General features: G+C 31.5%; 1 long non-coding RNA gene across 3 annotated transcripts in view; it reads left to right on the forward strand.

Annotated features, from left to right (window-relative positions):
- The first annotated feature begins 429 nt into the window (after nucleotides 1–429).
- The window catches only part of LOC112472842, a 31,707-nt gene continuing 4,881 nt past the window's right edge, over nucleotides 430–27,255 (forward strand). For 2 of the 3 annotated variants that reach the window (XR_003043785.1, XR_003043784.1), the window contains exons 1-2: nucleotides 430–1,488; nucleotides 15,799–15,941. This is a non-coding gene — a long non-coding RNA (uncharacterized LOC112472842). Of the gene's footprint in view, nucleotides 1,489–15,798; nucleotides 15,942–17,202; nucleotides 17,457–27,255 lie in introns of those variants that run through there. The other variant, XR_003043786.1, reaches the window with a different exon arrangement.

Below are 27,255 nucleotides of genomic sequence, written 5' to 3' on the forward strand. Positions count from 1 at the left end.
GTGTGGTTAACTCAAGGACATAGTTCGTTAAGCTGTAGGCTTTGTTCTGAAGTCAGTTTCTCTTGTTAACCATAAGTTGCTTATTCACTTTATATTCTCTCTTACATGAAACGTGGTATCAGATTACTGATATGAGAAGGTCTGTCAGGATATAGGTTGGATAGATGTGCATGTGCATGTATACAAGTGTTCCTGTGTATGTATGAGAGAGTGAGCAGGCACACAGAATATCTGAGAATTTGGGGTACTTGTTATGTTTAGCATTTTAATCTGAGCCTTATATAACTACCTAGTTATGTGCACTTAATTTTGGACCTATGATAGTTGGCATTCGGAAGCAATTCTTAATGGTAAACATGATACTTTAGGAAGATAAGAACATATTTTCCTTTCCTATTTTCATTTTAGCTTTACTCTGTTTTGCTCAGCTATAAGTTGGTCCATTTCCATAGCTATTTATACTTGAAAATGTAACTTTTTGGCAAATATACAACAGGATAAAGCTAAAACGAAAATATGAAAGGAAAGGAAAACATGTTCTTATCTTCCTAAAGTATCATATTTGCTACTAGGAATTGTTTCTGAATGTCAGCTATCATAGGTCCAAAATTAAGTGCACATAACTAGATATGTGCACTTAATATGCGTAATATTTGAAAAAGCGTCAAAACAGACACTGTAAATTTCAACAGACATAAAGCCTAATAATGATCAAAACTCATGTATAATTGACAAGCTCTACAAAGTCTATAAATAATAATTAAGAGAAAAAGAGCCTAAGTTGGTGCAGAAAAGGAGCTGAGTTGTTTTGGCATTGTAATTAGAAGTTGATAACTATAGATTTTGTCTTCTCAGTCAGAGAATGGTATTTGCAGGCAGGGCATGTCTCCAATGTAACCTTTAACTTCTTATGTATGTACTACTACAAGTAGTTGATGGTTTAATAAATATTTTATGAATATAAATGATACTGTTAGTTTTAAGTCAATATTTGACAATTTAAATTTGTGACTACAATTTATAGATATATCATTGAATAAATAGCATCTTTAACATGTATTAATTTGGGTTACAGAGTAATTTAGCGATCATTTTTTTTTTTTGGAAGATTGAATCAAAATTTACTTAAAACTGTTCTCTGAAGTTACCAGAAATTTAGAGGGTTTTTTTTGGCGGGGGGAGTGGGGAGTGGCATCCCAGGATTTCTTCTTAAACATAATGTTATGACTGCTTGAAAGGAGGTAAATCAAAGTCATTCACTTTGAGTTTAGAGTCATTGCTCATTATCAGTTGGTAGGTGTGGAAACAACTTAATAAAGTTTGGGTAATGTAGTTTCAGTTTAAATTCTCAACTGGCAATTGGCCGAAAATTCCCATCTGAAGACGTGAGCATCCAAATGTCATTTTGTGATTTGGCTGCTGTCTGCTTGACATAGGAAGGCCCCATCAAGAAAAACTAATGGAGTGACTATCAAAAGAAAATCAATGGTAAGAGTTTTCACTTAAATTATAATACGTGTGTGTGTGTGTCTGTGTGTGTCAAGCACACCAATTTATTATACTTGAATTAAAAATTTAGAACTTTTAAAATTCAAGACATAATTAATGCCAAATGTTTCAATTTATGTTTATGACTTACATTTATAACAAAATAAATGCAATGAATGATTTTATAGGTAAAAGATTCTTATATGATTAATGTTGGTAAAATATTAAAAATGTGAAAATCAGTTATATAGTTCATGTCTAGTTTAAGAAATTCAGTTTTTGTAGGTCTGTTTTAGTTATTTTTTTTAAATAGCATATTATAATTACTGCTTGAGTAAAGTTTAACTTTATAAAAAAATTATACCAAACAATTTATTTTCATAGATGCTTCTTATTTAAAGTAAATGTTATAAATTTTGCAATACAGTAACCTGTTGGGTTTTTTTTTTTACTTCCATTATAAAATGATAGAGGGGAAAAGGAAGTATAATATATACTAATACCACTTAGTTTAACATTAGCCCTTTAAAAATGTATAATTGCTACTACATCTCTGTGGAAAATATTAAATTCTCAAGATTAGATCTTTGTGTAATAAAATAAAGTAGAATAGCCATCCATAATATACCACAATATCAAATTTGGATGGTAAAAACAGACAGCTTTCTCCTGCCTTATACACATTTGCACTGAGAAAATAATTCAAATTTGGCTACATTTTTATATGCTTCAGGTGACCTTAAACTTAATATTTTTATCCTTACTATATTTGGTTCCTACTTATCCCTTTATTTGGACATTGGCATCCTGTCAGATCTGTGATTACTTGTGTTAGCTATGGACAGGAGAAGAGTAGTAGTTTAAAGAGGTCGAAATCTAAAATCACTTTTTATCAGAGCTTATTTTAGTGTCTCGGGGGACATAGTAACTTTGTGATAACTGGATTTGGGCAATGGAGGTCAAATATTAATAATAGCTCATCAAACTTAGAATTTTTGAGACTGACATAGTTTGAGTAATTTTTCTTGCTCAGTTAGAGATGTCTAAATGACGTTAATTGAATGTGACCCGTGTTCTTGACTGTTTTCTAGAGTTTAATAACAAACATCATGAATTGCCTGTGACAAGTACCTAGCATAGCATTTGTTATCCTGTAAGCATTCAAAGGTTGAATAGCAACATCTGCCTTCAATCCATCTATCTTAATTTCAGTTTTTTATAGACTGTCTGCTGTGTGCCATTCATTCAACTAGGTGTCGAGAATAAACTAAGTAAAAATAGAGATATTTTCTAACTAACTGCTCTTGAATTTACAATGTAGATAAAATTACACAATGTAAAATAGCAACTGGAACCAATACTACGGAAAGGTGAAAGTTGCTATAAGAGTAGAAGTAATATGGCTAGTGTGTAAATAATGCATAAAACCTACATATTTTTTAAAGTGAATCAATAACTTGTTTTTGAATCTTTTATGATTTTATTAAATGAATGTCTTATAAGCAAGGCATGCAGAATAATTTCTAACCATGGAGAAATAATTTTTTTATGCTACTGTTTTCTTAGATTTCTAAGAATTTACAACAAAGCCTTGTCAAAGTAGCGTTCTTACATGAGAATTTCGCTTACAGGAGAGAATTCTTATGGGATCCAAACATTTCAGGATTAAATGCAATAAATGATAACCTCAATTTTTTCAACTGAATTTAAGTTCATTATAGAAGATCAACCATAAAATGACTGCTGTCCTTTCTTTAGCAACTATTTTCCATTCTATCACTCATTTTATATCATTGAGTTGTTACATGCAGACATTTTTAATGTAGTATGATTTCCTTAATCAACTTTTATCCCCTTTTTAAAGAAAAGAATGTAAAACTTACATTTTTAGTGAATTTATTCTAAAATATAAATATTACATTTTTAAAAATAAAATGGTAGAGCATTTGGATACCTTAATATTTACTCTTTTTCTGTAGGACACAGAATCTCGCCTAAGGGAGAGACACTAGTGATGTTTGAAAAATAATGAAGTTAGCTGTTTTCATGTTACATCTGTCAACATTTTTAAAAACTCTTATTGGAAACTAGCTCTTCTTATTCAGCTGATAGCAGAAAAAAACTGAGTCAGAGCGTATAATCTAGTAGGAAACTAAAATCAGAAAAGCTTACTTTTATAATAGAAATCACCTTTCATTTATTACTTAAATATGTAAGCTATTTAAAATATTAAATAAATATAATTTTTTTCAAATAGAAAAAATTCAAATTAAATCCATCATTAAATTTTTCCTCAAAATTATTTTGAATTTAATTTCTGCATTATCTAAATTTAGTTTTTCCGCCTATCCCCAAAAGAAGGTCACGAACCTCACTTTCACATAATCTGATTTGAAGATTTTAGCTTAAATACCTAGGCAGTTACACTTGCCAATGCTGGGAGAAAGGTCCTTCCCGTACCTTCCAGAAGAGAGTCTCAAGGAGAATGATCCTTGCTGGGTGACATGCCTTGCAATGCCCATGACATTGTTTCTTTGACAGCTCTTTTTCATTTTGTATTGTTAGCTTTTATTGGCCCATGATGTCAGGTAGATAATAGAGCATTTAGCTACATAAAGATGTTTAAACCACATAGATATGTAAACATCACAGGTGGAAGGTGATAGGTAGCATTTCTTTTACTGAAATGAATGAAAAATGTCCCTTGTTTCTAAGCAAACAATGGTCTACCAATAATCATCAATTCTTAACTATATAACTTTCATTATAGCACAGAATGTAGTTTCTGTTGTAATATACTGGCTTCCATTTTGAATTTTGGGGCTTCTACTGTCAGAAGAAATAGTGATTAACAGTAGGGTGGAATTGCAAGTTTGAGAAAGGAAATTTTAATAAAAGTTATTGCTTATAGTTGTGGGAAGTAAAAGAATATTTTCATTTCAGTACAATGAAGAACCCTTTAAATGTGAAAATTAAAATAGATTGCCTTCTAAGATTCATTCTTTTAAGAATCTGATGTTTATAAGAAGGAAATCTTGCTGATATAAATCACAGAATTATCTGAAGGAAATTTGTGGCACATCTTAAAATTAATACATTCATAAAGATATATAAAATGTTTACGATTATATGAAATAGATATTACTAGTAATATTGAGCTACTACTTATAGTGAGATCTTTACTAAAGAAACTTAAGAGTTAAAGAACAAATGCCATTAATTCATTCCGTAAATTCTTATTGACAACATGCTGTATATCAGGCACTGTACTAGGCATTGGGGACACAGCCCTAAATAAGACTGAGGTGATTCTCTTGGTTATAGTCTGTCAAGGTAGATATTAGACAAGTAATTCAATAAAGCGTAGTGGTTTGTGACATGATAACAAAGCAGTCCTTTCTTAAGGATACCTTGAGAATTGCTGTATAGTATGCTCATTATTTAACTAGTTTACTTTCCTCATGAAATGAAGTTATTCATTTTGACATAAAAATTGAATTAAAATTCTTTGAGAATGGATCATAGAAACTAATAGAGATTGAAATAGTCTTTTTTTTTCCTACATACATTATTTAAAATAAGAAACTGCTATGGAAAGGTCTTCGTTTCTGAGGCACCGAGAAATGTGAATGCAAGCAGAGAAATCTCAATACTGATCATGTATATTATGTATCATATAGATCATTTAGTAAAATTATATGTAGCAGTGTTACATTAAAATTTCTGAGTTGTAGTGGTTAAGAAGTTGGATCTAGAGTCATACTGGCTAGGTTTGAGTATCAACTCTGACACAAGCTTTGCAGTCTTAGGAAAGTTGAATAACTCCTCTGTACTTGAGTTTCCTCATTTTTAAAATGAGAATAATAAGAGTACATACCTTACAGAAGAATGAGTGATTTGATGCATATAAAATGCTTCTAAAACTATCTAGCACACAGAAAGTACTTACAGACAGGGCCTTTATATATTGTTGTAGTTAACAGCAGTAACAAACATGATAATTTCCTCAAGACAAAAAATGTTGGGCCAACAAAATAATTGCAGAATGGTGCTTCAAATATATATATTACATTACAAGGAGCCGTTATCTTTATTCTGCCAAACAAAATGTCAGTGAAATTCTCACCCAAGATTTGGGACCTCTTAGCAATATAGCAGTCACTAAAAGGCCTGCCTCCATAGGTTGCATCTCTAGGACCACGGTTACCTCAGCCTGTAACCTAAGATTCAGTCTATGCGAGACACTATGGAAATGATCTTTGTTTAAGAAAGGAAATAGCAAAAAGCCCAAACCAGATTAGAGTAAGTTTGTGAATGAAATGACTGCATTAAAATCAATTATCTTTTCTCTGCAAAAACCTCAACAAAGGATTCCTTTCTATAAATGGGTCTGTGTTATATTTGTAAACTTAATCATATATAGCACTACTTGTTATTTTACTTTATTAAGAAATAAATTGTTTTCTGTCTCAAGATAGTTGTTATATTATCTACTAATATATATTTTGTGAAAATATTTTTAAATGTTTAAAAAATATTTTTTATCTAGATTTTTGCTGTATCTTATAGTTTGATATCCTAGCAAACTATAAGAATTAAATAATTTTTAAGAATTAAATACTTTTCGCTAAGTAATTTTTGTTGAAAACAATTTCAAGATGTAATTTTATTTGCTTTTGACATTTGCTTTGAACTATGATCCTACAGTTTATGTCTATATATATATATACATAAAGAGAATTTATGTATTTGTGGATTAATTCAGTTTAATTATCATAAGTGTAACTAATGAATTGTTTTCAGATGAAATATTTTAATTAAGTCTAAAATAGGTATTTCATAACCTTGTGTCTTTATTTTCGTTTGCAACATAGAACTGTTTCTTTCATTGTAAGATGCTAAATAAGAGAAAATTATTTGAATATAGAAGTATGGTTTCCCGTGACCACAATAAGTTTGAATAGAATCAATCAACAAATGTATTAAAAACTTGCTATCTATCTATCACTTGCTAATAATAGTTACGGTAGCCTAAAGGAGTTAGTTTTCATTCTGCTTAGGCTCTAGGAAGACTAGAACCATGGAAAGGACACTTAAACATGCAGCAGGAAATCTGACACCTAGTTTCTGCCCTGCCACTAATAAACAGAGGGATCTTAGATACATGAACCTACTAAAATTATGAGGCCACCTTAGCATCTTAGTCTCATTATAAATGTGTGCATGTGTGTGTGTGCATGCACACATATGTATACACTATGTATATGTCCATCCCAAATTATTGCTCCAAATTGAAGTGAAAAGCTAAGAATCCATTAAGTTTAATGTCCAAATATACTAAGCAAAGAATTCTATTCTACAAAATATTTTACATGGTACCTTTAAATGGACATACATTATTGATTTATATATATACTATTTCAGAACTTCTCTCAAATAGTCCCAAATAAATTATGTGCTGTTTGTTCTTTAACTTCACAAGGGAAAAGAAAAATCCTTTAGCTTAATTTCAAACTGATTTTCTTGTTATATGATTAACATTTTTTTTTCTAATAAACATTTTCAAGATACCAAGTTATTTTTTATTCCTTTGGACTAACTTTTTATATACCAGCTTTAATTAGCTACAGCAGTCATTAGCAGGTCTGCTGTTTGCAACACTATAGGACTTTTCTTGTTCTGCACTTACTGTCATGAGTTCTCAGATTAATTTACTAATTCATTAAAAAGTAGACTATAGCATTCTAAGAGAAAAAACAAACATGATTAACGTGTATGTGTATACACATGCACACATTTGTTTGCTTTATGAAATGTTCTCTCTAAATCCCTTAAACACCATTTACTCTTATTAAAGAGGAGAGGAATAGTGGGGAGCTGCTAATTGAAGCCCCACTATGTTATCCAACTCTGCATTGTGTTGATCTAACCATAAGAAGCTGCTTGGTCTGCCTGTCGAACTATTAGATGCTACTATAATAATTAAAATAATAAAACATCAAAGTTAAAATAGATGCCCTTTATAGGCTTAATGATTTAAGAACACCTGTATTGTGAACTACTACATTTTAAATTTTAAAATGTTACCAGGGCCCTGAATGCAAACATTTTTGGGACAAAGGATGTATTTAAATTAATTATTTGGAGGAAATATTAGCATGGAACCATATGAAATAAGATTGGAATTTATAGTAAGATTAATATTAAAAAAGGTATTTTTTAGGATTTGCTTATTGTGGTATATTCTGGAAGAAAAATCTTATACATCATTAAGCTGTTATTAATATAATAAAAGTGAAATCTAAAACCAGCAAAAATAACCTCTAATTTCCCTGAAAATAAGATGGCAAGTAGACAATTGCATCTTATGCTGTAGAGTACTTTTTATAAGGAGAGGAATAAGTGATGACTGCTCTTCTTTAGTTAGAGGTACCAGGGGGTGGATACCAGGGATGAAGGGAAATCTTTCAGGTTTAAATGTATATCTGCCATATACTTTACCTATTAGAAATTCATTCAAATTTTTAAGAGGAGCATATAAATTCATATATATTTGTGGATGTTAAACTTTTGTCATTCATTTGAATACCTTGAACCTACTAAGTATAAAACATCCTACTGTTTTATACTTAGCACAGTGAGGCAGTAACATACTACCTCCTGTTACTTATCTAACCAGTCTTATTCAGAGAAAGGAGTATCAGGTGGTTAAAGAAAACCATTTGAATCATGGGATAATTTTTGAAAATGTAGACCCAAGTAATACATACCATTAAAACCAGAAGGCAGTATGAGTTTATTGAGATATGAAGAAGGAATACAATATCAAAATAAAATAATTTGCATTGGTTCTATATGCTCTACAAACTGATATCTTTTGTTTGTTGGTTTATTTGGAGGGGGACAAAAATTATTTTTATGAAATTCTGTTTCCTAGGTTACTGTTGGATTAGAGTTTACAAAATTTTTTTTTCTAAAAACGCACATATACACAGTAATAGTATGTGCAAGTCAAATTTAATTTTTAAATGAATTTTTTAGATTGTGGTCACATCTGTGCCAATCACAGGGCAATCCGTCATATCTTTTACATCTTTTGTCTAGATTGTGAACGTTTGGCATGTAGTAGGGTAATAGATAACAGTTCTCTTTTTAATTACACTAGATTATTTATATTTGAATTAATAGATATGTCACAGGGGCTTGATTTTTAACAACTTACTGTAAAAATTCAAATATACACAAAAGAAGAGAGACTCATGTAATAAATTCCCTATATCTATGGCCCAAATTTAAATATTAGCAAAAATTTACCACATCTACTTCATTTTTCTCAAGTATTTTAAAAGATGCCATACCTCTTCTTTTAACTCCTATGTTCTTCACTATGCACCTCTTTTAAAAAAAGACCTTTTTTCTTAAATATAAGCATAATACATTGTCACATCAACAAAATAAACAATAATTCTTCATCACCTGATATTATTTCTCTATTCAGTTTCCCCTGCTCTTGATTCAAAATGCTATTTTTCATTTGGATTGTTCATTCAGAATCCAAACAAGATTCATACAACATTGGTTGTTAGGACTGTTCCATAATTAAAATGCCTTTTTTCTTCCCTTCTATTATTTTGCCTCCCTCCTTCCCTTCTTCTCTTCCTCTTTTTCCTTCCTGTTCATTACTTATTAAACTGAGTAAGCCATCCCATAGAATAGTTTCCATTCTGGATTTTTCTGTTGGCTTGCTTAGTGAGCTTATTTCTCTAACCTCTGAATTTCCTGTAAGTTAAAATTCAGTTTAAAATACTTATTAGATTCAGGTTAAGCTTTGATTTTGGTGGTAGGGAAGGATTGAGAAGAATACTTCATACATGGGGCTGGTTCTTCGTACTGCGTCACATCAGGAAGCACGCAATGTCTATTTGTCATACTCTTAGCAATGCTAAAAATGGTCAGTGGTGACAGCCCAATGTTTCCACTGAGAGTTTTCCATCAATCTTTCATAGTTATATCCATTGGTAATTGTTCTCTGAATCAATTCTATCATTAGGGTTTGAAAGATAATGAATTTTTTAATTAGTCGCCCTTTCTACATGTATTAATGGAAATTCTTCTATAAACAAGAAGTTTTCCTCATAAACTGTGACTTTTTTATTTCCCTGAAATAGTTCATCCTAGAAAGAAACCTGGTGCTTTTAATACCATTTCTGAAATACTTAGTTTAATATCCATCCAAAAGTAGTTTTAGATATGAGGAGCACAGAGCACTCAAGTACCCATGTAATTTTTGGATTTTTATAAAATATATTTTTTATTTGATTTTTATGAACATTTATCAGTATTAGGATAACGTTATATAGTCACCATATACAATGTTGATCATATAGGAGTTGAGGACCTTTTCTCAGTTCTACTTGGTCAAATATTCTGCTTTGTGACGAGTCATTGGTGATGAGTTGAGCTTCAGGGAATATGGTACTTCCTTATTAGGTCAGCAAGCTGAATGTCATAGCATTTAGGTGGGGATGACTTTACATTGCTTAGAATAAAGCTTAAATCCAGGGACAAAAAAACACCATTTTTAATTAGATTTATAGGGATAACATTAGTTAATAAGATTATATAAATTTCAGGTATACAACTTGATAATATGACCTCTGTATACTCTATTGTGTGCTCAACACCTGGAGTCTAGTCTCCTTCTGACATCATATATTTGTTTTGTCTTCCACCCAACCCATTTCCTCGTAACCACCATTCTGTTGTCTGTATCTATGAGTTTGGGGTCTTTTTTTGTTTGGTTAGTTGGTTTGTTGTGTTTTGTTTTTTATCCCCATATGAGTGAAATCCTTATATTTTTGATTTTTTCTGTCTGATTTATTTTACTTAGCATAATGCTATTGAGATCTATTCATGTTGTCGCAAATGCCAACATTTCATCTTTTTATGGCTGAGTAGTATTCCTTTTTATACACACATACACACACACGTACATATAAATATACCATATCTCCTTTTTATTATTAGTTTATTCAATAATCACCACTACATTTTTATTTAATACTGTTAATGAACAAAACCTGAAGAATAAATAAAACCTAAATATTTTATTTTTAGATGACATGATTAATTAGGAAAATCTATGGCAGTCATCTTTAAAACCATTTATAAACAATAACAATTTAATGATAAAGTTGTATATGCTATATCTTTATACCAGTTTAAAAACATAATGAAAAAAGAACCCATTCAGAATTGTAACGAACAAAATACACTTAGCAATAAATTTGAGAAAGATGTTAGACCTTTAGAAAGAAAGGTCTAAGATATACATTAGAATATTTGAAAACATTCTAAGATTCAGATAAATGGAGAGAAACTCCCTGAATCATGAGAACATTGACTAATTATTTGACTGTAAGTAATTTATAGATTTTAAGGTTTATTTCTAACTTAAAATTTATATTGATTTATATTATAGGGATTCTCATAAGAGTAAGTCTCGCCCTACTACATATCAGAAACTTTTTTAAATAACAGTTTCTAAATAAAACTGTTGTAATGATACAAAAATAGATGTGTAATGCAGATAGTAGAAGGGACCTCTGCCCCTTGGCAATTTAAATATAAATTTTCCTTGAACCCCTGACTTCTTGGTCAGTGAGAGTCAAGAGAAATGCCCTTTGTCCTTTGACTTATGCAAATTCCTGTGCCTGACTTCTGACCTCATGTTTCTTGCCTCTGCTTGCTGCCACCCTGATTTCTGACAATGTCAATACAGATGTGAAATCAGCCGCTTCACTAGTTTCAAAAATTTATTTAGCATTTTATGAGTTTAAAACTCTGAGTAGGTGATAAAACCAGCACATTTGTTTCTTAGTCTTTATGTAAAAGATTACTGTCTATATCTGTGGCTTCCTTTTCATACACTTTCCTACATTAATAAATACAGTTGCCTACTTAAGAGGAATTCTGAAAAGTAAACTTCTTTTCCATCTTGTAAAATCATGGATTACTGAAGCATTATAAGGAATCCAAAATTAGTTTCATCTACGTACAACAACTTACTATATGATAAAATATTCTTACCTAAAGGAGAGGCCACTTATAGGATATTCATTCAGTGGTATTAGGTAGTGGTATTTAGTGGTATAACTGCAAGATTGATTAGACAAAAAATGTTTTTATCCTTCTTTATACTACCATAGATTAAAAGAAAAAGTAACACAAAATACCTTTACATCTCATATTTGAAGCATTAGAATTCAGCAAGGTAAAGATGCACTTAAATATTAAAAACTTTCATTGGACTAAAATATTATAATTAAAACGATTACAGAAAGTTGTGGAAAATATCTATGAAAAGTTACAAAGGAAATTATATTAGCTATGACAACTTATATTATTGCCGAATATGCAAATTTAGCCATCAAGATCCTAATATGTAAATGTCACAATATGACATTATGAAAATAAGAAATACGAATAATAAAAATTATGAGGAAAAAGATTTACTCATACACTTACATAATGTACAAAAGCAAATGACTTTAAGATAGTTTTTTCATTGTTTTAAAGGAGCCAAATTTTTTAAAAAGAAATCTAATATTGGCCAGATGAGCAGTGATATCAAACTTTTGGGAAGTAATAAAGGAATATATGCTGAGAATCACAGTAATGTTCAGATATTTCACTTGTAGGAATTTAGGAAGTAAATATTAATTATAAATTATATATGTAGAAAATGCCCAATTTAGAGACTAATTATTGAATATTAATGTAAAATGTTGTCTTAAATAATATTTTTGAAGACTACAGAACAATTGTCCAGCAGAATTTCTGTGTCGATGGAAATATTTTATAACTTGTGCTGTCCAGTAATGGTAGCCATTAGCCACATGTGGCTGCTGAGCACTTGAAATGTAGCTAGGGCAGCTGAGAATTGAATTTTTTATTTTATTTAATATTACTGAATTTTAAATACAGAGGACTAGTGGCCACACTGTTGGACAGTGCAGTTCTGGAAATATGGAGAAATGTTAGGTATAAGTGAAAATAAATTAGTAAATTTATGTACTGTGATTACAAGTATGTAAATACCTATATGTACATATGGAAAGTGGCATTGACAATATTTATATTAGCATTGAAGGAAGTGGGTGATTTTTTTAAAACACTAATTAAAAGGTCAAGTGAAAATAATGTAGCACTCTAGCACTGTGCCATTCAATATGATGACCCCTAGCTGGATATGGCAATTTAAATTTGAATTAAGTAAAGTTTAAAATTTCGTCTCTCAGAGGGCTGAGAGACAAATTTGTTACAAGATCTGAAAGAACTCAGAGTAGAAAGCTTGTATAAACAAGCCTTACCAATGTTCTTACTAATTTACTACCCAGGCCCAAACTTAGATTTCTCACTAATGAATACCCAAACCTAGCTTAGTTTCCTTTCTAATGAGCACGAATTTTCTTTCTCCTGTCAATTTCTTTAAAATGTATTGTTTGTCTAAAAGGTATAAAAAGCCGCCTGATTCAGTCATCTCTTTGAGCCTCGTTTTATGATCTGAGCATATTGATTTTCTCATATACACATATTAAATTACCTTTTCTCCCATTTAAAAAAAAATTAGTCCCTTAGTCATAGTAGCCACATTTCAAGTGCTCAATAGCCACTTATGGCTAATGTTCACCGTTTGGACAGAGCAGAAAGTTCTATCATACAGTGCTACAGGAAAGAACTGGAGCAAGTCATGGATAATTTATTAGTTGATAATTTCTGAGGTTACTAATGAATTAAAACTGGAAATTGGATGCAGTAAAAAGGTGTAAGGAACAGTACCATGGGACCTGGTACTTGTAACCTAGATCAGCATTTCATAAAGTATGGTCATTGAACTAGTGCTGGTTATATCAGTCCATGACACCGTGACTAAATGCTCACTCTCAGTTTCAGTACTTATTTAGAAACTTTTATAGCAAGGTGTTATTTCTGTGTCATCCAAGGAAATCACCTATCTTACTGAGGGAGAGACTGGTCTGGTTATTTAAAAGCTACTTAGAGTTCTGCGTAGTATGAGCAGTAGTCTTCCATGAGTTGGGGCCTACAATAGAAATAAAGAGTCCTTCACTACAGACAGTATGAGAAACATTGGTCAAAAAAAAAAAAGGCAGTTTAAGGAAGTTTTCTAAGAAACAAATTTGGTGTTAGTATAGCTTGATAATCTGTACTTGCAAGTGAAATTGAAAAGTACTTGCAAGTGAAATTGAAAATTGAACACTAAATCTCTGAATGTGATAAATTTAGACTTCATCCCTCCTGCTGGTGGAACTGAGGCACAAGGTCCATTACCCAGCAATGTGAGTAAGGATTTTAAAGGAGTTCCCAGTCAGTGCTTCTCTCTGGGGAACTTGTTTCCTCTTTTCACCCTCCTGGGCACGGAGGATTAAACCAGCTCTCAGAATCTTTTCCTTTTAGCAAAATTTCCAATTTTGTGTTTTCCTTTACCCCTTTTAAGATCTTTTTGTCATATTGTTGCATTTAAGTTTCTTTGTAACTATTTTCATCCCTTACCCCCAAAGTCAGTTTCAAAGTCTGGCAAGATGTCCCAAGTAGGAAATTTGTTTTAAGTGAGCTTAAGTTTTGTTTTAAAATCTCTTCCTTTTTTTCATATTTTACCCCTGATTCCCTGATACAAGATAGTAAATTGAATTATTTGTGAAATGTGGAAAGCTTTTAACCTGTAATCAAGGCATAATGTGTCAACTAAAGCATTATTTTAATGATAAAGGGATAAGCATAAATCCTTAACTCACTACCTGTTTTCTTAATATATTTTTGGCTATACATTAGTTTTCTATACCTTGAAGTGAAATGCAGCATATGCAGTGCCCGGTTTGTTTTGAGGACTGATTCTGCTTTGTGGAATTTGAAGTCAGATGGAGTCTAGTACTTCGTAACAGTTCTGATTCTAATGGCTTTGCATTTTGGATTAAAAATTCATATACATATTCAGTCCTTTAACAATTATTATTGATTTATCTGTTACTGAATTCATCATTTCTTCTTTTTCCCCTAATTTATTAAGTTTGGAAAGAGTTGGAAAACACTTGAAGGAAATGAATTTCTGTTTTTAGTAATAGTCTATAAGTTACAAAAAAACTAAATGAATACTATTCAGCATTTCTTGTTAAATTGTTTTTTATGATTTAAAAAACTACTTTAAATATGAAAGTCATACTGATAGAATGGTATCTTCTGATTTCAGTTTAATATTATGGTAATCATTTACTTTAGGCAGAATTATAGATTTAGATAACTATATTATCATTTGGTTTATGTAAACCTCTTCAAAAGATGAAAAATAATATTAAAGTATTAAGAAGGCATGTTAGTTTTTATGTATCTTAATATTCTTACTCTTATATTTGATATTTGGTGACATTTTTAAGATACAGTTTGTGATTTCCTCATCTTAAAGTAGTCATATATAAGAATATATTTATAGCATTTTCTCATAAATATTTTATGACATAGAATTTTAAAATTATATTGTTATTTAATATGTGATTAAAGGTTGATATAGTAACATTTTTATATAACACATTTTCAAACCCCTCAGAAAATTTGTAGACTTCTAATTGTTTTATTTTATGTGAGTTTCGACCTTGAGAATATTGACTAATCGGTTAATATTCTTTGTCACATATTTTAGTGCTTACTATGTGCCACGAATTTATTTGAGGCTCTTTAGATAATGATCGTTAAAAAAACACACCCCAAACCCATTTCCTCAGGGAGTTTTCATTCTGGTGGATTACCTCATATATGATTCTGTGGCATTTAACACAATTAAACAGGCTACTTTTCTGTTAGTTATCAAGAAATGCATGTCATTATTTGAAAATATAGAGATATATAAAGGCAGGACAAAATTTCTTCTAGCTCTCTTTAACTCATTGCTTTTTAATGAGTTTAGCTTTATTTTTTAAAAAATGAAATTTATAACTATGGTCATTTGGCAACCCAAAAATTTTTCATTTTTTCTCAACTTTCCAACCGATAGTTCAGTGCTAGGGTAGAAGTTGAACTAGTCACTTTAGGTTTTGAGTTTAAGAAGTAATATTTGAAAGATGCAATATTATATAGAGAAGATACTTTTTTTTGAAAGAAGGGAATGTGATTCTTAGAATACCCATGATTTTATCTAATTTATTTTCTTCAGCAACTCCTTTTTGTAATATGGATAGATAAACTTGAACTAAATGGTTTAATCTCAGTATAATCTTTTACTCTTCTCTCCTCCTTCAGGAAAATCTTAAACTTCCACCACAAGAAGATTAAAAAGAGGTCCCTCCTGCACCAAGAAAGATCTGCAGATCTTTTTCAGTGTTCTTGGAGGTGTGGGGTGTGAGAACTTGATCAGTTTGTGTCAGCCACCTTGTTCTCTAAAGGTAAGCACTGTGTAGTGAGTGCACACTCATGCGCCCAAACTCCTAATGCAGGACTGGCTTTGGAATGCTCCATTGAGGATTTGAGGCCATCAGACTTTCTCACAGAAGGGGGCCTAGGCAGCTGCTTGTGGGCAGAACATCATACACATCTGTCAAGAGATGGTTTTCATTGTTTACAAGTGAAGCATGTCCTAGAGATGTATGGTTGTATTTGTTCTGTTTTTTAAAAATTCTCAATTATAGTAAAACTTGTCTTTCAGTTCATTGTGTATCTTAAATTAGTTCACTAATTGCTGTGGTTTATCCCTCATCAAGAACTTCTTGGAGATCTTGAGATTTGCATTAAAAAATTTTGAAACAGTGACAGCATTTAAGCGATCTTGTGACTTACTAGATTAAATTGATATAAGTAGCTTTGCAGTCTTGCTTTTCATGATCTTTTAAAAGCTGTCTCTTATTTTTATTTCAAAAAAGTCTCTCAAACCATTTTTAAATCCGTATTAAGCTTCAGAAAGTATGGAAGCAAAGGCCATCTCAATCTGTATTAGGTATATGATCATAAAATTTCTTATATCAGATCCTAATTGAAAAAATCACTCAAAATCACCAGTTTTTTTCCTATCGTAACTTTTTCCTGTCTTCAGGAAATGGAGAATGTATAAATTGGTTCCAGCAGGGTAACTTTATAAAGAATAAATAAATTAATATTTCAGTAAATTAATAATTAACATCAGAAAACCTTATTGTTCTTTTTACAATTTATTGACAACTCGCAAAATAACAATCTTAACTTAAATTGTCATTTGGTTATTCATTGATTATGAAGAAGAACAGGAACATGTTGATTTTGAAAATCATCAATATTAAAAGTAGGTTAGTATTAGATAAGAATAACTTTGGGTGCCACTAAGAGACTAAATGTCTAATAAGATGTTTCAGATTATAATCACCAGGATACTATAGAATTGACAGTGTAGACTTAAAGTGCTGAAATACTGATGAAGAAATTAAATCCATACAAGCGATTTTGGAAACTAGTTCTACAAAATGTGAACTTTTTATGAACAGTTAAATTTGATTTTTATCTGGTAGGCCCTGTCTTTGTTTATGATAAATTTTATTGTCTTTTAAAAACAATTGTTCTTCTAATATCTGTGTAATAAAAGATATTAAGGAAGAAAAAAACTCTTTGCTGCTAGAATAAGAAAAAAATACAACTTTTTTTGAAAAAAACCTTGAGAACCAATTTACTTTTTTGTAGGTTAATATTTGAGGAGTTAGAACTACAAGCACCTTCAGAAGATTTAAATCTTCAAAGTATGTATGACATAAGTTATGTTAGTGAAGAAATAGAGCTTGCTGGATATTTAGAGATAATTTTTCTACATAATTTTTAAAAAATTTTATTTGTGAGAGCATGTTATATATTTTTAACCTCTGTAATAGCATGGAGCAAAATAAATGAATGCCTCATTTTTGGGCCAGTTGAGAAAAAAAATTGAATCGAAAGCTAAACCTACTGAAAACGTAAAGTGGAACATAAGAATAAACATTATTATTTCCTATCTAAATTAAGGCTTTATTATAACTGAATTATTTTAATCTAAAAAGCCTCCCCTTTAAAAAATTTGTCTTAGGATAGTATTGGCAATATATTTGATAAAAAGAAAAATTTATTTCACTATTCTAGAACTAGTGCTCTAATTTCAAATCTGTTATGAAGCATGAATATATAAATAGGGACCACTGAAGTCTGGAGTATCAAAAATAAGATGCTTTCCCAACAATTCTTATAAATAACTTATTAGGCAACAAAATAAACTATTTTATGATTTTGATAATATATAGGAGTGAAACCCCAACATAATGGCACTGAGGGAGTCTCCCGTTGAAACTAGAATTTAGGAGAATATCTTACCTTTACATATACATCGACATATTTAATCACACAACATGTGCATACTAGTGTTTGTTTTTAAAAGAAAATAGCCAATCCATGGAAACAGCCTTTACTAGAAATTTAGTTTCCATAGTATGATTACGTTTCCTACCTACTCTTAATAGCTAGAGGGGGAAGTGAGAGAGGCAGCCCTGTGTTTACCAATATTGATTATTTTTTTTTTTTAGAGAAGGAATAAGAAAGAAATTCTAGCCCAACTCTCGCCTTGAAGCCATCTAGGCCAATATTGTCCAGCAAAAATGTAATGGAAGCCACACATACAAACTACATAAGTAATTAAAGGGATTTTTTAATAGCCACATTAAAATAGTAAAAAGAAACAGGCAAAATTAATTTTAATTACATTTTATTTAACCTACCATCTAAAATATTTCAACACGTAATCAGTATAAAAATTATGAGATGTTTTACTTTTTTTCATACTAAGCATGCAAAATTTGATGTATATTTTACACTTTACAGACATTTTGTATTAGACTAACTAGCCACATTTCAAGTGTTCATAGCCACATGTGGCTAACTATCATATTAGACAGTGCAGATCTTGAACAAGAGTGTAGCTCCCATTTTAGCATCATCCATATTGAAGTCTCTTGGGTAACCCTGTGAACATCCCTGGTTTAGTCTCCAGATTTAGCAGAAGACAATCAAATCAGTCCATCGATCAGTCAGTCAATCCAACAAAAACAGGATGCCCAGTTTAATTTGAATTTCAATTATATAACAAGTAATTGTTTAGTTTAATTATGTCTCATGCTATCTTTGGGGCATACTTATAAAAAAATTATTTATCTGAAATTCACATTTAACTGGGTGTCTGTATTTTGTCTGGCAACCCTGGTTTAACTGAGTAGAAGACATCATCAGGCTGCCTAGAAAATTCTGAGACTAGAGGATAGAGAATCTCTTCCTTTGCAGAGGATTTTAATAACCCTCTGAAAATTAGTATGTAATCCAGAAATTATTTATAGCCCATTTCTTCCTAATTTTTGAAGATGTTTAAGACAGAAGAGAGGCCGATAGGACAGGGACTCAGTTCTTACAGATTAAACATTTTACATCTAAATTATTACACTAAGCTAAAAGGTTCATGAAATTTTATAAACTGATGAGTTACTTGATGAGTAACTAATTTTATAAACTGATGAGTTTATAAAATATGTATTGTCTAACAGCACGTTACTAGTATCACATCTTATGGAAACCAATTCATACTTGGTGATAATCTCAGCAGTTTCCTGGCTATTTCACATTATTTTGTACCATTGGTTACCACTGCTGCAGCTGTCACTTAACTCTCAAGTTGGTAAGCATTATCACAAAATATTAGATTGCTATATGCCAAGGTAAGGCTTACCTTACAAGTATTTAAGTACTTGTACTTCTCCGCTATGGTGTTGACCATTGGATTCTGACCCGGTCAAAAAATAGTTCTTATACCAGTAGCTCTCATTCCCTTAAGGGCTTCTTTTACAGAGGAGCAACTTTCCATTCATATTCTTTAACATTTTTTAATGTTCGAATTTTAAGTCGCATTTTGAAGCATTTAACAGCTTCTTTAGTAGTGATTTTGTGCCCCTTAAGCTCTAGAGGAGAGACCATTTATAATTCGTGTTCTCTAAGGACAGTAATTCCACCAGCTCCACACTCCCTCTCGAGGAACACTTGCCTTCACCAGATGAATGACTATAGGTGACAGCTCTGCTTCATTACCAGCTAGGTAGGTAGATCCAACTGCCAGTGTGGTTTGGCAGTTTAGCAGATCAGTGTAAGCCATGGTGCATTCCAAATCCATTCATGCTTAGGAGAATGTACCCAAGAGTGTGGATATGTTTATAATTATTGCATTTCCTTCAGAGAACAAGAATTACAGGTAAGTCATTTTTTTTTGTTGTTTTTTTGTTGGTTTTTTTTTTTTTGTTTTTTTGGCAGTGACCCAACAATTATTTTTAAATAAGAAATTTAAGGATCTGAAAGTATTTCCCTTCCCCCCATATAGTCACTTTTAAAAAATCTCAAATATAGCCTACATTACATAAATTTTTCTTCCTCACTCTAAGAAGGAATTGAACCTGGTGGTGGTGGTGAGGTTGGGAGGAGACAACTTATTGTCACTTGAAAGCTGTGAATATCACGTTTCCATGTCTAGAAATATCCCAGGTTTATATAAGAATCTTATTTTGCCTAACTTCTAATGTCTAAGGTATGAATTATTTTGTCAAATTAACACCTACATCTATATATAGATAAAGTGTTCAAGCTTTCTAAGCTAACATCTTTAACCGCAGTGAGTAAATTCATGGATTGTTTGGGTTTTCACTTTTATTTTCAAGACTTCCTTTTGTTTAAAGGCTTTAAACTTATTTCTGAAACCAAAATTTAAAGCTACAAAGTATTTTAAATATACTCTGTTTCCTTTTTACTCAGTTATATTTTGATGAGCTTCAGAGGGTCTGTGAATCCCTTGAAATTATTATCAAATATTGTATGTATTTTTTGCTAGGAAGAGTGTCCGTAATTTTTATCTTGTTCTTGAAGAGTTTTGTAAAAAAAGATTTGTTAAATAACTGCTGATCTAATGTCATAACTTTACTGATAAAGAAACTGTTTCAAAAAATATGTTACTTGCCTTTATTCATTGGAAATTTAATACTTGTAAAAACTAAAGTTTATTTCTAAAAACCATTGTACTTATTTTTAGAAGGAAGAAGTTTTAACTTGTAATAATTAAATTCGAGAATACCAGCCTAAATGGGAGCAGTTAATTTGCTAATAGTTTCTTCTTTTCTACCCTTGACTGGAATCTTTGCTAGTTGTTATATTAAAAAGAAAAATGGCCCCTCAATAAAGTAGAAAGTATCTAATAAATTCTTGAAGATGGATTAAAGAAAAATGAATTATCATAATTTACATCCTATTTTTCTCTTTTCAAATTTTACCTCCAAAAAGATTAACTTACACCCAAGAAAATAAGTGAATAATGTTATTTTTGTTATTTCCAGAGTATTAAAGTAGTTAATTATCTTCATAAACATCACACTGAACATTGTTGGAACTCCTATTGGTTCTGAATCATAGTTAAAGAAATTCTATAGTAGACTGTATAGTAGACAAGTTGTCTTTCAGTGATAGAGTATTTTAAGGTCATTCTTTTTTACCATAAGATGCTTTTAATATTACAGTAATAGTTTAGAAATGGTAAGTAAGCAAGTTCCATATTAATTAAGAAAACTATAACTTCTTTCTCAAAATAAATATTTTTTTTTCTCTTCCTGTATTAGCCAGTAAAGTCTGGCTAATTCAAGATTTAATATTTATACCATGAATATTAGAATAAAATTAAATTTAAGGAAATGAAATACAAAAAGCAATTATTTCCCTAAAGGAATAGAAGATTGAGATGATGCTATATTTTTAATTTAAATTTAATTATACTTAGACTCTAAAATGTATAGTATAAAACTCATTATAGAAAATGGCTTTGATTTCCAAAACAGATCACAGGTTTTTTTTCTTCTTTTGGGCATTATCACTCAAGTTGATTATCACTCATGCTCTCCTGCTATTATAGCAGGTAACCTTTTAAGTATGCCAGAGTTTGGTTTTTTATCCAGGAAGAACTGTTGATGGATGCCACTCAGTAGGTTCCTGGATAATTAAAACAAAAAAGTTATAATTCTACTTTTCATCAAATTATTTTGAATTTAAAATAGAAAAGCTTAAATTCTTCTTAGAAACATTTGCAAATATTTATACTTTTTTAAAGTTGAGGTAGAAAGATGTTAAATGTTCTCCTTACATTCAAACCAAAACAGTTGACCTTGGAGCCTTGGTTTTCTTGGCAGATTAAAAAACATCTGAATGTAGAAAAGTAGAAACTTGCAATGAATTTTATTTCAGAGTTGTTTAAAATAGAACTTTTCAAATAAAATTTCAAATAAAAACTATTAAAAGTGACTTCTTTCTGGGCACCTACATGCATGACATCTTTTCTTTTACATAAACAAGTCAACATTTTACTCTTTAAGTTCATGTATCAAAAATTCTTTTAGCAATTTTACTGCCTATACTGCAAAACATAGACTTTGAAACTGTTTACAAACTGTTCTTGTATGGGAAATAAAAAAATTTATTCAGTCATCACATTTATAGAGAGCTATGCAAAAAAGTGGTAAATAAAACACATTCCCTGCCTTCACAGAATTTGCAGTCTAATAAAGATGTATGGTAGAGTGGTGCAAAGGAAGATAGAGGGGATTGCTAACCTCACCTGGGGATCAGAGAAGACTTCCTTGCAAAAATGAAAACTTAAGTGAACATGAGGCCTTGTTAGAAGTTAGTCAAACAAAATGGGAAGGCAGAATAAGCATATATAAAAGCCCTAAAGGAAGAAAGAAAAAATCAAGACAAAAGACTTATGGAGAGAGGGAAAGATGAGACTCCGTGGTAAAATGTCTTTCAAGTCATTATTAGATATTTGGCCTTTGGGCTTTAACTTAAGAGCAGTGGGAAGACATTGAACATCATATTTGTACTTTTTCTAAAACTTTTTTTTGAAGCCTAGTGTAGATCTAAAAATGTGAGCATATAATAAGTGTATAGCTCCATGATTTTTCACAAACTGAATACACCTATGGGACCATCACCCAGATGAAGAAACAGAACATCATAACTATCCCAAAAGTTCCCTGTCATCTTTCCTTCCAGTCAGTTTTGACCCGCCCCCCACCCGCTACTAAGGAGACCTCTCGCCTGACTTACCTGTGCATAGATGGTATCGCCTCTTGTGGGAACATACAGTAGATGCTCATTTGAATGAAAGAAGCCAGACATGACATTGTGATTATGAGATTCATCCATATTATTGAGTGTGGTTGCTGATCGTTCTTATGGCTGTATACTGTTCTATCATATGAATATACCACAAGATTTGCATTTTCTAATATTGCCACATCTACCCTATGAAGGATAGAAAGATGTGAAAAGCCTCAGATAAGTCTGGGAGTGAGATAATGGGGTTTGAGCGAGTGTGGTGACAGTGAGGATGGAGAGAAGTGGGCGTATTAGAGAGAGATTCAGGAGTTAGAATTTATAGGACCTGGGATCAATTAGATGAGGGGATAAGGAATACAGAGATTGGGTAGAAGTGCATGGTGGTTCCCTTCATTAATCCAAACACTAGAGAGGAATGTTGTTTGAGTTTTAGTGATAGAGGACCATAATTAATCCAATATCCAATACAGTTGAAGGACCTGTGAAACATTGCACAGGTCTGCTTTAATACACCTAACTTTATTAACTAAATGAATGTGATGACTTTGTTAATACCAGTTTTAAAAATTGTTTATGTATAGAAAGTTATAAATTTTGTCTTCTCCTTGTCTATTCTTCACCTCGAAATCTCGCCAGATACTCTTTTTCTAAATGTTTCTAGGAGTATTTTTGTCACATATTTGTATTCATATAAAGTGTGCTTTCCCTAAAGTAGTGCTAACTTTATATGCCAGCAGAGTTGCCTTCCTATATACATGATATATATAAAAGGCACTGTCATGCTTTCATACTTTAAAAATTGGTTCTGGCATTATAATCTTTCCTCTAATGAGCACAATAACCATACTTTAAAGTGTCTTTATTTATGTGAGACAGTTAACGTAGATACTTGCCAAGATCTTAGTGACTAAAATGTTCATTAAATTTTGGTAGAAAAAAGGAAAGAAAGATAACAGTGAGGTGTAAACCCTGCAGCCTGAGCTCTCAAGCCTAGACAGGGTTCCACACAGAGAACTCTGGTTGTCAGAGAGCAGCATCTCCTTTTAAAGGTACCAAAGGGATGGGATTGGAACTGAACAAGGAACTTTGCCTACTTTACAGTGCTGCCTGGGAGTGGTTGTGCCCTTGGGGAATTTTATGGGGAGAAGAATGATAGACATAGCACTGAATAAAACAAATGCCTAGGATGTAGTGGAATACTAAATAGATTCAGCATTTTATCCAGTTTACAACAATAACTTATGATTCAGGGCTATATTTAGACCACAAAATTTAAAGTCAAGGCAATTTATCATGTCCATGAAAAAAAACTGAGCAATCATGATGGTGACTTTCAGTTAATAGAGTTTTCTCAGCTTTGGGTTCTGTTACTTATTAGATAGTACAGTTTTTAAAATTAAATATTTGATTTCATTCATGAAGAGTTGTTTTCCTCATAATTTTTGCCTATAAGCAACATTGACATAGTGAAATCAGACCAGTACTTTCAGAAGCCATTTGTTCATTTATTTAACATATACTTGTGAGATAAATCTTATATTTGTAATAATGTTATAGCCTAAGGTGAAGATGCAAGGAAGTAGTTCTGCCTTTTGCTGTAGTTGCGAGACTCAGAACATAGAAAAACATTGTGATAATCAAATCATTAAAGGATTAACTGAATAGTGCTGAAAAAGTTGTGAATCCAGGGAAAAGAAATTATGGGACATGATTTCAGAGAAGAAATGATGGAAGTAGTGGAATTTAGTTTGGGTCTTGATGGATGGGTAGGACTTGGATAAGTGTGGCAAGAACACCGTGTACAAGAGTTACATCATGAGAACGAGTACAGGGAAAAAAAAAAATACAGCACATGTAGGGCACAGTGAGAAATGGGCCAGACTGCAGCAAAAACACAACCTGGTTTGCGGAGAAAGGTTTCATTAGGTTTGACTGTGTTGTAAGCAGCTTTGAATTACTCAAGTCACCAGATATAAGAGCATGGAATATTATCTTGATTTTTAGATTATCTCTACGTATAGTTTTACTTGTTATCATGTGGTAATTATTTAGATTTTTTAAAAATTTTATCTTTATAGAAACCCTGTGTGAAATTACCTGAAGGAACAAAGTGATTGTGCTTTTTAAGTTCAGAGAATCTTCATTTGGGATCTATGGGTTAGCTTCAAGGAGTCTGGGTCTTCCTGAAATTAAGACAAGATATTTGGATATATATCTTTTCCGGAGAAAGAGTCCATTGCTTTTCGCAGAGTCTTATAGGATCTGACAATCCAAAAGAAATTAAAACAGCTCTTGTCCTCCTGACTTAAAATATTTTAAATCTAACTCCTTTGTGTATATATATTTTAATATAGGGAATAAAAATAGAGAAATAAAAATATATTTAAATATTACAATGCTTTCCCTTTCTCTTACTGTTTACTGGTATAATATTTAAGAGATAATCTTGAAAAGTGTATAAATTGAGTTATATAACTAGAGATAGTGGCTTTTTTATGAAGTCTGTGGCTTTCAGTGAAAAGACAGTGGCTTTTTTAGATACAGGCATTTTTCTGAGTATGCTATATCAAGAAATTTCTTTTTACTTTTGTACAAACATATCTCCTTTCTACAGAATATAAAATATTTTGAATAAATGTCCAGCTTTAATCTTGAAATATGACTCACCTGGATCATGTTTAATCTCTTATACAACCGTTTAAAGCAGGTATCGACACATAGCTTGGCCTGTTTTTATATGGCCCACAAGCTAGGAACTGTTTTCACATTTTAAAATTGTACAACAAAACAAAACAAAAGTTGTAAGAGATTAGGATTGTAAGAAAGAAGAATAATATCCAACAGAGGCCATATGTGGCCTTCAAAGCCTAAGATATTTACTGTCTGGCCCTTGTGTTTTTCTTTTCGTTTTTGTGGGGTTTTTTTTGGCCAACCCTTGGTTTAAAATAGTTCAGTTTTTAAACTCCCAAATACATGTATTATTCTACCAGAGGATATATTGCTTGTGGATCAATATTTTTGAAGTTGGGCATGTATTTGTATAATTCTAGTAAAGTTGATTAGGTAAAATAATCTTTGTTTTTCATACTAGGTATTCAGCTAATAGTTCAGCTTTCTAAATTCTGGAGTTCAAAGTGTATGAGCAAAACGCGAACTTACTGGTCTATTTCAAAGAACTATGTGAATATAAAAGTAGATTCTATTCTTTGTGAATGTATAATGTAGCAACCACATAGATCTATTGATAAAATATTAAAATTACTATAAGAATATGATCTTTGCTTTTGAAGATACCATTTATCTAAAGCAAGTATATTGTATAAAGACAAAGCAAATGCACATTTAATTAAGTGTTGGGCAGGGCAGTTGTTAAAAAGTATGTTATTCATTGGTTTGTTCAACATTTATATTTAGTTTTGCAACTGTTAAATATATTTTTTTACTTTATTATTAATGTTTGAGATACTGTGATTCTAACTTTCAGAAAATATTAAAGTACTCCCTTCTGCATCATTAATTTTTCTAGTAGATCACTACTGGATCTTTTCCATCAACATACAAATAATACTGTTTTTTCTCCCATATTAAAAAAACTTCTTGTTCCCAATTATCCTCTCAGTTACTGCCCTGTGGCTTTCAATTTACAACTGAGCTCTCTGAAAGAGTTGTCTGGACTGTCTGAATTCTGTTTCTGCAAGCCCTGCACTTCATCAAAATTGCCCTTGTTACTAACGGCATGCTGGTCACTTCTCAGTCCTCTTCTTACTTGACATGGCAGCATTGAACACTCTTTATTTGGCTTTCAGACACTACACTCACCTAGTTTTTCCTCCAACCTTTAGCTGCTATTTTCAATCTCTTTTGCTGATTCTTTCTCATTTCTCCAACTTCTAAATTGGGAATTCTCCAGGATTTGGAATTTGGACTTCTTTTCTGTTCGCAGTTACTCCCCTGGTGACCTCATCCAGTTTCATAGCTTTAGATGACCATCCATTTGCTGATGAGCAGAAGTCATTTAGAATTCTCAGACTGTACATAGTAAACTAAATTCCTTATTTTGGCCCCACCAAATCTTTCTTTTCAGCTTTCCTCATTTCAATACATAGCAACTGAATTCTTTTGATCAGCCTTGGTATCATTTTTGATTCCTAGAGTTCTTTCACTCTACATCTGATAATATCTCACATTTCTGTTTATGCCCTTAAAACATATACAGAATCCAGTCACTGATCACCATTTCCACTGCTACATCTCTGATTCAAGTCACCTTCATGTCTTGCTCATATTATTGCAAAAGCCTCCTCGATTTACTTCAGTTCATTCTTAATACAGCAGGTTATTACATTACAAATAAGTCATTTTATGTCACTCCTGGGATGAAAATCCTCCCTTGACTTCTCATCTCAATCAAAATGAAAAGCTGAGGTCCTAGAAATGGCTGTATCCTCTGGGCCCGTTATTCCCAGACTGACTGCTTTTCTCTCCTTACTCTCCTCTAGTCATACTGGCCCTTTGCTGTTCTTGAAATATGTCAGGCAAGTTCTTGCTTCAGAGATTTTCCACTGGCTCGTTTCTCTGCCT

Source organism: Pteropus alecto, unplaced genomic scaffold, assembly GCF_000325575.1.
Source record: "Pteropus alecto unplaced genomic scaffold, ASM32557v1 scaffold269, whole genome shotgun sequence".
Lineage (NCBI taxonomy): Eukaryota > Metazoa > Chordata > Mammalia > Chiroptera > Pteropodidae > Pteropus > Pteropus alecto.